This window comes from Chelonoidis abingdonii, chromosome 18 (genome assembly GCF_003597395.2).
Source record: "Chelonoidis abingdonii isolate Lonesome George chromosome 18, CheloAbing_2.0, whole genome shotgun sequence".
NCBI lineage: Eukaryota > Metazoa > Chordata > Testudines > Testudinidae > Chelonoidis > Chelonoidis abingdonii.
In genome coordinates this window covers 10,019,428-10,030,900 of record NC_133786.1, presented here as the reverse complement: position 1 = coordinate 10,030,900, position 11,473 = coordinate 10,019,428, and positions in this window count along the sequence as shown.

The following is an 11,473-nucleotide window of genomic DNA, read 5'->3' as shown; positions in this document are numbered from 1 at the left end:
GGGGGGAATGAATAGACCAGGTAATGCCAGGTGCCCCAGAGGGAATGAACAGACCAGGTAATGCCAGGTGCCCCAGGGGGAATGAATAGACCAGGTAATGCCAGGTGTTCCACAGGGAATGAACAGACCAGGTAGTGCCAGGTGTCCCAGAGGGAAAGAACAGACCAAGTAATGCCAGGTGCCCCAGAGGGAATAGACAGACCAGATAATGCCAGGTGCCCCAGAGGGAACGAACAGACTAGGTAATGCCAGGTGCTTCAGAGGGAACAAACAGACCAGGTAATGCCAGGTGCCCCAGAGGGAGCGAACAGACCAGGTAATGCCAGGTGCCCCAGAGGGAATGAACAGACCAGGTAATGCCAGGTGCTTCAGAGGGAATGAACAGACCAGGTAATGCCAGGTGCCCCAGAGGGAATGAATAGAACAGGTAATCAACAAGTTATCCCTCCCCTGTTGCCCATTCCCAGCTTCTGGCAAACAGAGGCTAGGGATGCTCAGAGCATGGAATTGCATCCCTGCCCATCCCAGCTAATAGCCATTGATGATCCTATCCTCCATGAACTTATCTGGTTCTTTTTTGAGCCCTGCTATAGTCTTGGCCTTTGCAGCATCCTCTGGCAAGGAGTTCCACAGATTGACTGAGCATTGTGTGAAAATGTACTTCCTTTTGTTTGTTTTAAACTTGCTGCCTATTAATTTCATTGGGTGACCCCTGGTTCTTGTGTTAAGGGAAGGGGTAAATAACACTTCCTTATTCACTTTCTCAACATCAGTCAAGATTTAATAGACCGCTGTCATATCCCCTCTTAGTCATCTCTTTTCCAAGCTGAAAAGTCCCAGTCTTTTTATTCTCTCCTCAGAGGGAAACTGTTCCATACCCCTAATCATTTTAGTTCTCCGTACCTTTTCCAATTTCACTATATCTTTTTTGAGAGGGGGCCACCAGAACTGCATGCAGTATTCAAGATGTGAATATATCATGGATTTATATAGTAAAAGAGGAGGAGCTCGGTTTGCCAAACCAATCAGCAAAACCTATACTGATAACCTACATCAAAAGACTGCAAAGCCTCACTCCTCTGGATTGCATGGACATGCAGAAAAACTTACAAGCCAGTGACTGTCAAAGCCAATTTTAGAAGTACATAATGAAGCTGTTAAGAATGCTGGAGGCACAACAAAATGTATGCAAACAAACATGGCTGTTGCATCATACTTTCAATTTCAGCAAGAGATACCACATTCTACAAACTGGAGCCAATGTTAAGGCTGGCTGCAGTGAAATGACTCCCTCCCCAGCACCATACCGTCCTGTCAGGAATGGTGGCCACAATGACTTTATTGTGTCCCCTGGGCTGCGCTGCCCTGCAAGGGAGGGCGGATGAAGTGACTTGATTCTGTCTCCCATCCTAGGCAAAGGCTGGCCACGGTGACTTGACTTTGTGACCCCAGCCTTGCTGCCCAGCAAGCGTAGTGTTCTCAATGAGTTGACTGTGTATCTGGACAGCGCCGCCCTGTGAGGCTGGGCGGACATAGCGATCTGACTGTTTACCCCTGGCTGTGCCACCCTGCGAGGGAGGTTCTACGCAGTGACCGGACTCTGTGCCCTGGGCAGCGCTGCACAGGGAGAGTGGGTGGCTGCGGTGACTTGACTGTGTACCTCGGGCCAAGTTGTGCTGCGAGGGAGGATGGCCACATTGAGTTGACTGTTTTCCCTTTGTCACTCCTCCCAGGGACGGAGGGCAGCTGTAGTGACTTGATTCTGTCCCCCAGGCTGCACCACCCTGAGGTTATGGGCTGTCCCCTGGACCCAGCTGTGGGCCTATAATGCCACCTCCCCCACCCCAGAGGGGGACAGGTTGTACTTGCACTGCAACACTATCTGATAGGCAGGTCTCCAGAATAGTGTAGGGTTTAGCTGGAGTCTTTGTTTCAATTCCCTGCTCTGAAACATGTTTTCTGTGTGACAGTGGACAAATAACTTAACCTCTCTGGGCCTCGTGTGCCATTGGTTAAAATGGTGATTGTAGCTGCTGCTTACCACAGAGGGACTGTTGTCAGGATCAATACATTAGAGACGGTGAGGTGTTCAGATACTATCATTCTGAATGCCTGTATATAAAGATAAATAGGCTTTCAAAGATCCACATGAGAGTTGATTGCATTTTTTCCTCATGAAAAATGTCAGTGAAAACAATTTTTTCCCGTTTTCATGAAAATTCTTCTTTTCAAATGTTTAGGATTTGATCAAACAAAATATTGAGAAAGAAAAAAAATATTTTGAGCAAACAAATCTGACAATTTTCCATTTTCAGATGCAACAATTTTCTGTTTTCAGTCTTTTGACAAAAAGCCAAACCTTCTCAATGAAAATTCTTTGTTGTGGAAATTCCCATTTGATTTAAGAGCTATTTTCTATTGAAAAAATGTTTTGACGTAAAATTTTCAACCTAGTCAAAACCAACTCCTTAAATTCTGTTCATAAAGCAACAGGCAGCCAGTACAGATCCCAGAGCACTAGGGTAATGCCCTTCTGGTTAGAAGCTCCTTTCAACAGACCACTGCATCAGCTTGTTTCTGCGATGACATGAAGCTCAGTTTACTACTTTAAAAAAAAAATGTGGTTCTGCCCTAAAAAGTCATTCTGTGCAAGTGCATCACAAGCTTTCATGTCTATCATCTTTCAGTGACCCCAGAACCAATCTCCTCAATTCACAAGTAGAAAGATGTTTATTTTTCCAAACTGCCAGCCTGCAAACTCAGTGTGAATTCTGAGAGTCAAGCTGGGTTGATTTTAGCTCTTGCACCACCATTTTTCAATATTCTGTGATTGGAACTTAGTTAATGATCCGTTGGTAATGCACCAGCTGGACTAAACTCCAGCTTCTTCTCCTGTCATTAGATTGGTTCTGCAGAGCTACCAGGAGTGAAAAGTAGTAACAACTTGTTTTAATCGGTAAAGTGAATAGTTCTGACTCAGGATGCCTGTAGGATGTGGGTCAGGGGCTTGAATGAATGGGAAAATTCCCATTGACTTCACTGGACTTTGGATCAGACCTCAGTTGAGTAACTAACCAGGGGGAAATAGTCACTTTTCATCCATCTCTGCAGCTTTGATAAAAGTGCTAATAGTGCTTCATTGTGTGTTGGCTCAAGTGGCTCTCCAAAGGACTCAACTCCTGTTTCTAGTAGCAGTGGGAGAAGAGAAGGAAGGAAAGAAGAGAGTAGGAGAGACAGGATGAAAGAAGAATAAAAGGGCCAACGGATCATCACTTATCTCTGTGAACTGCCTAGTGCCTGTAAGAGGATAACATCAAAGCATAACACCTTAAACATGCCCTTTAATGTAGCATCCTTGTGCTGGAAATGAGGCACATGAGATAATTGCAGCTCTCATTGAATTTTCACTAACCCTGGCCTCTTACTTTACCTTGCCTCTACCATGTTTGCATTAGAGCAATGTTCTGCCTCTTAATCTGCCATCACCCCTAAGGAGTCATTTGAAATGTGAAACCAGACAAGCAAACCTAGTCACAATAAATATTATGCAAGGGCCACAGTTCCCATCAAGCCGGGATGGCGAAGTGCTGCAGCGTAAAACATTGATTTTTCACACACAAACGGAGCTCACTTTTTATTATTTAACGCTGAAACAAGTGAGTAGAATAAAATATGGGCTAAGAGTTGGTCTGGGAAGGATAGAGCTGCATTCCGCTGTGATGTGGGGCAGCATAAACCTGTCTCTGTGATTTCATTGCTCTCGGAAGAGCTCTCCGACCATGACTAGAATGAAAAGAGAGGTATCTGCAGGAGGTGTCAGAAGAGAAAGGTTCTGTGATGGGGAGGAGCTCAGCCAAGTCTGCAGCTAATGTCTGCAATGAGGAGTGACGGAGGTGAAGCAAGCAAATGAACAATTTGCCCTAATACAAACAGCTTTGTCATCAAGACAAGGAGGGAAAAGAGAAATCTGTGGGGATTTGTGGAGGTTGGGAGGAGAGGTATGTGGTCTGTTTGGGATTTGAATGCTGCCTAAGGAAACAGGAAGACAATTATAATTATATTATGATTTGTGGTGCCTAGTGACCGAAAGGAGATCAAAGCCTCGTTGTGCAGACACAGAATGGGAGATAGTCCCTTCCCTGAGGATGGAGCTTGCACTTCAAGACAGGCAGAGTAAGTGTAATGATCCCCCTTTTGCAGGTGGGAAACCAAGACACAGAAGGGTGAAGTGATTTACCCAAGGTGACATAGGAACTAAACCTAGATCTAGTAAGCACCAGTCTAATGTGACCATAAAACCAACCTTCCTCTCAACTTATGCTTTAAAAAAAACCCAACCCCTTTGAGCTGTCTTTTCTTAGGAAGGTGGATGGCTCAATGAATCAAACAGCTCCTCAGCTTTTCTCCCCTAGTTTCCCAGTTCATTTATATCCCAGGGGCTGAGTTCTATAAGTCCCCTGCACAGAAAATCTCCCTTTGAAATCAGCAAGTGTCCCACAGGCAGAGAACTTGCAGGAAGTGGTCATAGATTGGTAGCACCTGGAAGGTGTGACCATGCAGTGGGGTAATGAATTGGAGTGCTAGGCCAGTTCTGAATGGACAAGGATATTAACAGCCCAAATGGCCCCTCACTGGAAGCCTTCTCAAAGAAGTCAGGGAGTGAGTGGGCTATGAGATTAATTAGGGATGGAGATAGAGCATGTGTGCACAGCCATGACCCATACCCAGCTGTGATGGGAGTGTACAAAACTTCAGTCTGGCCAAGGGTAAGGTAGAATCCGTGGGCTCAATTATACATGCTCTAGGTCTTAGGTCCAGAGGGAGAAACTAAAAGGGAAGAACCTAGTCTGGTTGTGGGGTTGGCTGGCAAAGGGAGCAGGTCTCTCTCTAGCTCTTACTTGGTTGAAAGAAATCTGGCTGGACCTAGGAAGCAGTATTGGCTTGCTGCCTGTCAGAATCTCCCTGAGGGAAGGTAGGTCTGAATCAGGGAACCCAGAAAAGTGTTAACTAGAAAAGACAAGTGGAGACGAAGGTCTGGGCTCAGCTAGGGATATCATGATAGATGTCTCTCCTGTTTGATTTTGTTATATTTTGGAACTTGGAGACCCTGGAGGGCTGAGGACCCTGTTGGAGGTGGTTGCTAACCATTGAAGACCCACAGAGAAGCTGAGGCAGGGTGAGCAGTGCCATGGTGTGCTGCCAGGTGGTGCTGTGGAGACTGCCACATCAGGGTTCCTCATTCTGCAGTCAGGCAAGCTGCACTTTGCTGGGAACTATGTCACGAGAATTTGTTAACTGTTTCACAACTGATTGTTTAGAAGAAACACTCAGCAAATGTGTTTATCCCACAATCCCAAACTGCCAACAACCTTAGATGCCCAAACCACCAGCCTTCTCCTACTCCCCCCATAACTGTGTCTGTGATGCAGTTATGTGTAATCAATAGAGAAACCCCAAACTTCTGCCACATTTGCTTAGACTGTGAGCTCTTGGGAGCTGGGATCATCCATTTGTTCTTTGTTTGCACAATGGGGCCCTGGGGCTGTTGCTGTTCAAATAACAGCCGTGGTGCAGTGCTAGTTGCCTTATGCATTTCCATATTTATCTCCTCTGGAAAAGAAAAAAAAACACCTCATATAAAAAAAATGAAATGAAGATACTGCCAAATTTCCAGCTTGACACACCAGGGACCCAGCCCCAGAGCCATGCTGCACCTGTTGTGTGCGTAACCAGACATCTCTGTCTCCAGGGCTGTCCGCTTGGCCCCTTTCGCTGGCATTAGAGTCACTACAGATTGTTTTTAAAGATCTTCTAGTTGTGACAAGTTTCTGTTCTACAGCCCATTTCGGGGGCTGCTGTCCTTTCAGAAGATCTCAGAGGCTGGGAGCTTTGTGTAGGCTCATCACATTGCTCAGTGGATAGAACACCAGCCCTGAGGTTAGACCATTTCATCTGAGACAATGGGAAATTCCTCTTAAAACAACAGCTTATGGCAATGTTGTTCAGTCAAGAGACAAATTTCAACAGACAGACTGGAGTTGGAAGGCCTGGATCCTTTCCCAAGCTCATCCACTCCTGCATGCCTAATTGGTGACACAGTCAAATCATCAGGGAGTGATGGTATCTTGCTCAACTATATTAGGAATAGCCCAGTGAGCTGCACTCTGCACTGCCAGCAGAGGGGGAACCCATTGCACTTGGGCATGGCTTTTACCCACATTGGGCCAAATCACAATGCCCTTTCTACTTGGCTCTTCATCATTGAAGCCAATGGCAGATTTGCCTGAGGAAAGACTCTACTGGAACTTCTGGATTGCACCCACCATGAAGCTATTTGAAAGCAAAATCCCGCCTTCCATTGGTGAGTTTCCCGGATAACTTTTGACTCTGCACCTTTCATAGCACCTAAGTTGTGCTCTCAATAGCATTTCCTCAATGCTGGTTGCGTTTGCTCTCTCAAGGACCTTAATACTGGTCACTCTGTCCTGCCAGCAGATGCTCATTACTGAGCGAAGGGAAGGCATGTGAAATTGCTCAAGCTGTGTAATGTGCCATCTATAAAGAGTCCATGTCTCAGATCCATACAGGAGAGATGTTAGAACCACTGAATTCTAGATCTTCAATTTGGTGGAAAGACAAATGTTGGGTTGGTTAAGGACTTTTCTTTGGAGTCGGCCAAAGGCCTGGCTGGCTTTACTAATTCTGGAGGAAATTTCCTTATCAAGGGAACCATTACTCAAGACAGTGCTGTCCAAATACTTGAACTGAGCCATTTTTTTCAGCTGTGTGCCTTGGCTGAAGATGGCTGGCTCTGGAGCATTGGAATGAGGTGCTGGTTGGAACAAGACCTCTGTCTTCCTGAGACTAATGGGAAGGCCAAGGAGCTGGGATGCAGTAATTAATTAAGTCTTGCACCCCTGTATGAGTCAATCAATGGAGGGGAAACTGAGGCACACCAGTATGCATGATTTTGCCTGAGGTCACACAGCAAACCATTAGGAGAGCCAGGAATAATTAGCAGAGCCATTAATGATCTGGAGGATGGCATGGACTGCACCCTCAGCAAGTTTGCAGATGACACTAAACTGGGAGGAGTGTTAGATACGCTGCAGGGTAGGGATAGGATACAAAGGGACCTAGCCAAATTAGAGGATTGGGCCAAAGAAATCTGATGAGATTCAACAAGGATGAGTGCAGAGTCCTGCACTTAGGATGGAAGAATCCCATGCACTGCTACAGACTAGGGATCAAATGGCTAGGCAGCAGTTCTGCAGAAAAGGACCAAGCGGTTACAGTGGACGAGAAGCTAGATATGAATCGACAATATGCCCTTGTTGCCAAGAAGGCTAACGGCATTTTGGGCTGTATAAGTAGGGACGTTGCCAGCAGATTGTGGGACGTGATCATTCCCCTGTATTTGACATCGTTGATGCCTCATCTGGAGTACAGTGTCCAGTTTTGGGCCCCACACTAGAAGAAGGATGTGGAAAAATTGGAAAGAGTCCAGCGGAGGGCAACAGAAGTGATTAGGGGGCTGGAGCACATGACTTATGAGGGGAGGCTGAGGGAACTGGGAGTGTTTAGTCTGCAGAAGAGAAGAGTGAGGAGGGATTTGATAGCAGCCTTCAACTACCTGAAAGGGAGTTCCAAAGAGCTATCAGTAGTAGCAGATGACAGAGCAAGGAGTAATGGTCTAAAGTTGCAGTGAGGGAGGTTTAGGCTGGATATTAGGAAAAACTTTTTCACTAGGAGGTTGGTGAAGTACTGGAATGGGTTACCTAGGGAGGTGGTGGAAGCTTCTTCCTTAGAGGCTTTTAAGGTCAGGCTTGACAAAGCCCTGGCTGGGATGATTTAGTTGGGGACTGGTCCTGCTGTGAGCAGGGGGTTGGACTAGATGACCTCCTGAGGTCCCTGTCAACCCTGATATTCTATGAATAGATCCAGGAGTGCTGCTCCCTCCCATCTCTGGGTAAGTACGAGCTGCTATCCCCCCTCCCTCTTGCACAACTTCATACAGATGCAGTTGAATTTATAAGTGTATCCCACTTAGGTCAGGAAAATAAGGGTTAAAGGAACACAGTAAGTTTCTCTGAGGTAAAACAGCCTCAGAAATCAATGTTAAGGTTACACCTAAAATATCCAGTGCCCCCAGGCATTAAGAAGGAATCCCGGTTAGTTAAGGCCACTCCTTGTATCCCATGTGCTTTCTGGGTAAGACTGTCCTGAGTGTCTTGCTATCTGGTAAACTGCCTACAGCTATTAGCATAATTCCTGGCCCTTTCTCTTTGACTTTCCGTAGCTGTGAAATCCTTGCTATCCCCAAGTCATACTGAACACACACACACCCGCTATCCCAGAGTCAACTTGGGTCCCCACCTCGCCCCCACTCCAGCACAGCTTATTTCTCAGGAATATTTAGTTTAAAATATATCTGTATATGCCATGCTGCTCAGCTCCTAAGACTGGCTCCCTCACCTGGTGCTAGTCTGCCTGCTGCTTGCTCACCTTTATTTATGGATGTTGGGTATTTTTAACTCAGCCCTTGAAGTGGAAATTGTTTCTCTGTTCATACTGCTCCCCACCCATCTCCTGTCTGAGATCAGCACGAGTGACAGAGGGCTGCAGTCCTCACTCAGTGGGAGTTCATTGAGCATTGAAACTTAAGCTCAGGATACACACCATTTCACTCCCCACTGGTGCAGTCCCTGGAGGCCTGGATATGGCAAGCTGCCCCAGGGGTGACTCCACACTCCCTGACTGTCCAGACACACCAGTTTGTAGCAGCGTAGCTGGTGGAATCACGACTACATGGGGTCACCAGTTAACTCCCTATGGAGAAGGGACACAGCTGCTTTAGAGTTCTAGCAGCCCAGTGGTCATTGCAGCCCAGAGGATGTCACCCAGCAGCACTCCCTGCATGCCACAGCCTGGAGGGGTCTGTCCCAGTGGGGCATCCCTGAGTGAAAACTCATTAATGCAGGCTTGGTGCAATGGGGGAGGATTCAGACCTTGGGTAGCACACTTAGAGATGGCCTCAAAATGGGTGCTCTGAACTGGACTCCCTGAACTTTGGATTCCCTTTGGCAACAACAAAAGCCAGCTGATAAGGTTTTGCAAAAGCACAACCGGCATCGTTCTTGTTTTTGCCTGCTTGGCCCATAATGACTCAACCAGCCCCAGAAAAGCCCAGGTGAGGTGAGGAAGCTGCAGCTTGCACATGGTGTATACAACAGATGCTCTCCCCCTTGAAAAACCAGTATCTGTTTTGAGAGATCAAGCCCCACAGGCTGGCAGCATAGCTCTGCAGTTTCCTTTGGCTTAGTTCACAGCCAGCTCCTCTCTCACCCACCCCTTTCCCAGCAAACCACAGAGTAGCAAATTACAAGGCCAGCTGGTCATTATCACATTAGGCTGCTCAGTTCCCAGGGCCATGAAGTGCCTGGGAGAGGGCACTAATTCTCTAAAGCCATATCCTGAGTACCAGGCTAGCCAGCAAGCAGGGGCTTACAGCTTGTCTGGGTTCCAGAGGCCCCCAAGGTTCCTTTTGCTCTCTCAGGGGTGTGGATTCAGGCAAGAAAGGGTTAAGTGTTTGGGGAGCAGCTGTACGTGGGGCTCCTTACCCTGCTGGGTAACCAGGTATAAAAGGAAGAGGAAACTAGCCTTGGGGAGAAGGCATGTGCTGGGAAGGGTTACTGATCACTCTGGCAGTATCCCAAAATGACAATCAATACCAAAGTATTAATAACATTGGGGCTGTTGTTCTGGGCCCCAGACCTGCAGTCTTTTCCCAGGCAAATTAAATTCTGCTTCCTGACTCTGAGTTCTGTGCTTGGAGTGCATGTGCTGCACTGGTGAGCTGGTAACCCTGATTCTACAGCGTAACTTGCAGCAGGACCCTATGTCTTGGCCCTTCTTGGCTTCTTCTGGAGGTAAGTGTCAACAGCAGCTGTGTTATCCGCTCATTGTGCCGCCCCCCACCCCCCATTGTATTAGTGCCTGATTCTCTTCCTGTCTCCCACACCCTGCTGTTTTCACTCCTTCCCTGGTTAGGTGCTGTTTATCCTGGCACAAGATGAGGCAGAGAGTCATTTTGGTTGTCCAAAAATAACTCTGTAACTTTCCAAGCTGTCCCTTGCAATTGTTTAAACCTGCTTGAATTGTAATATACTGTGTCAGCCAAGACCCTTCACCCAGCCCTGTTTCAATAGCCAACTAACACACACCACGGTATGGATTATCACTTAACCACCCTCAACCATCATCTTGCTTTTACCCACTGTAGCTCTCCTCCGAGTTCCCTGCTAGTGAACAAGTCCATGCCCAGCCCTGCAAGCACTCCATGTGCCAAACTCCCAGCAGCATCCGGGCACAGTCAATCCCACGCTGGTTGCTGCTCTAATAAGCAGTAGGCTGAAGTCACCTTCCTTAGACATGGGCATGCGGGTTGTGAAGAATGGCCTCTCTGGGGGCAGTGTGTTCTAGTGGGTAGGGTACTGCACTGGGAGGCAGGAGTCCTGGATTCTGTTCCTGGCTCTGCCAGTGACCTCTCTTTCCTCACCTGTGTAAGGATACGCCCCTAGCTGTATAAAGTACATTGAGAGCTAGACATGGAGTGCTCTATGTGTGCATTGTTACATTAAGGAAAAGACTCATCCTATACCTAGAGCCCCTGGAAGGGCCAAGCTCCCACAGGAGCTAGTGAGACTGAGTATGGACTTTGGTATTAGCCCCTGAATGAACGTGGCAACTGTACTTCCTGTGTGCCCTGCATGGGTGGGGTAGGTGCACTCACCATGCACTAGAAGGCTTTGAACTTAGAGCCACTGCCCCAGTATGGACACTGAACTTATCATAGCTTCCTACTCAGATCTGAACCTTAGAGTTCAGAAACTAAGATACTAGCACGAAACCTCCAAGCTTAATTACCAGCTTGGATCTGATAGCGCTGCCACCAGACAGGAATTACAGTGCCTGCCTCACTCTGGTCTCCCCAAAACCTTCCCTGGGGGCACCCCAAGACTCAGATGCCCTGTTGTCTCACAACAAAGGGAAATAACCCACTTCCCTTCCTGCTCTTTACCTCCTCCCAGATTTTTCCGGCCCTGGGTACACTAGGAGATTACTGTATTAAATCCCTGAATTATCAAAACAGAGAGGACAATTTACCTTCCCCGCCTCCTTCTTTTTCCTCCCACCATTCCTGGTGGCTGCAGCGCTCAATCCCCTTGAGTCCCACTAGGGAAAAGAATCCAACAGTCCTTAAAAAGAAAGCTTTATATAAAAAGAAGAAAAAGACATAAAAAATGCTTTCTGTTGTTAAGAGACATATACAGGCTTCAATTGCTTAAAAGAAAAATGAATAAACAGCTTATTCAAAAGAATATAATTTAAAACATTCCGCAACTACACACACATAATACAAAAAAAACAATTATAAGCCTATGTTTTCTACCCTTTGTACTCACAACTGGAA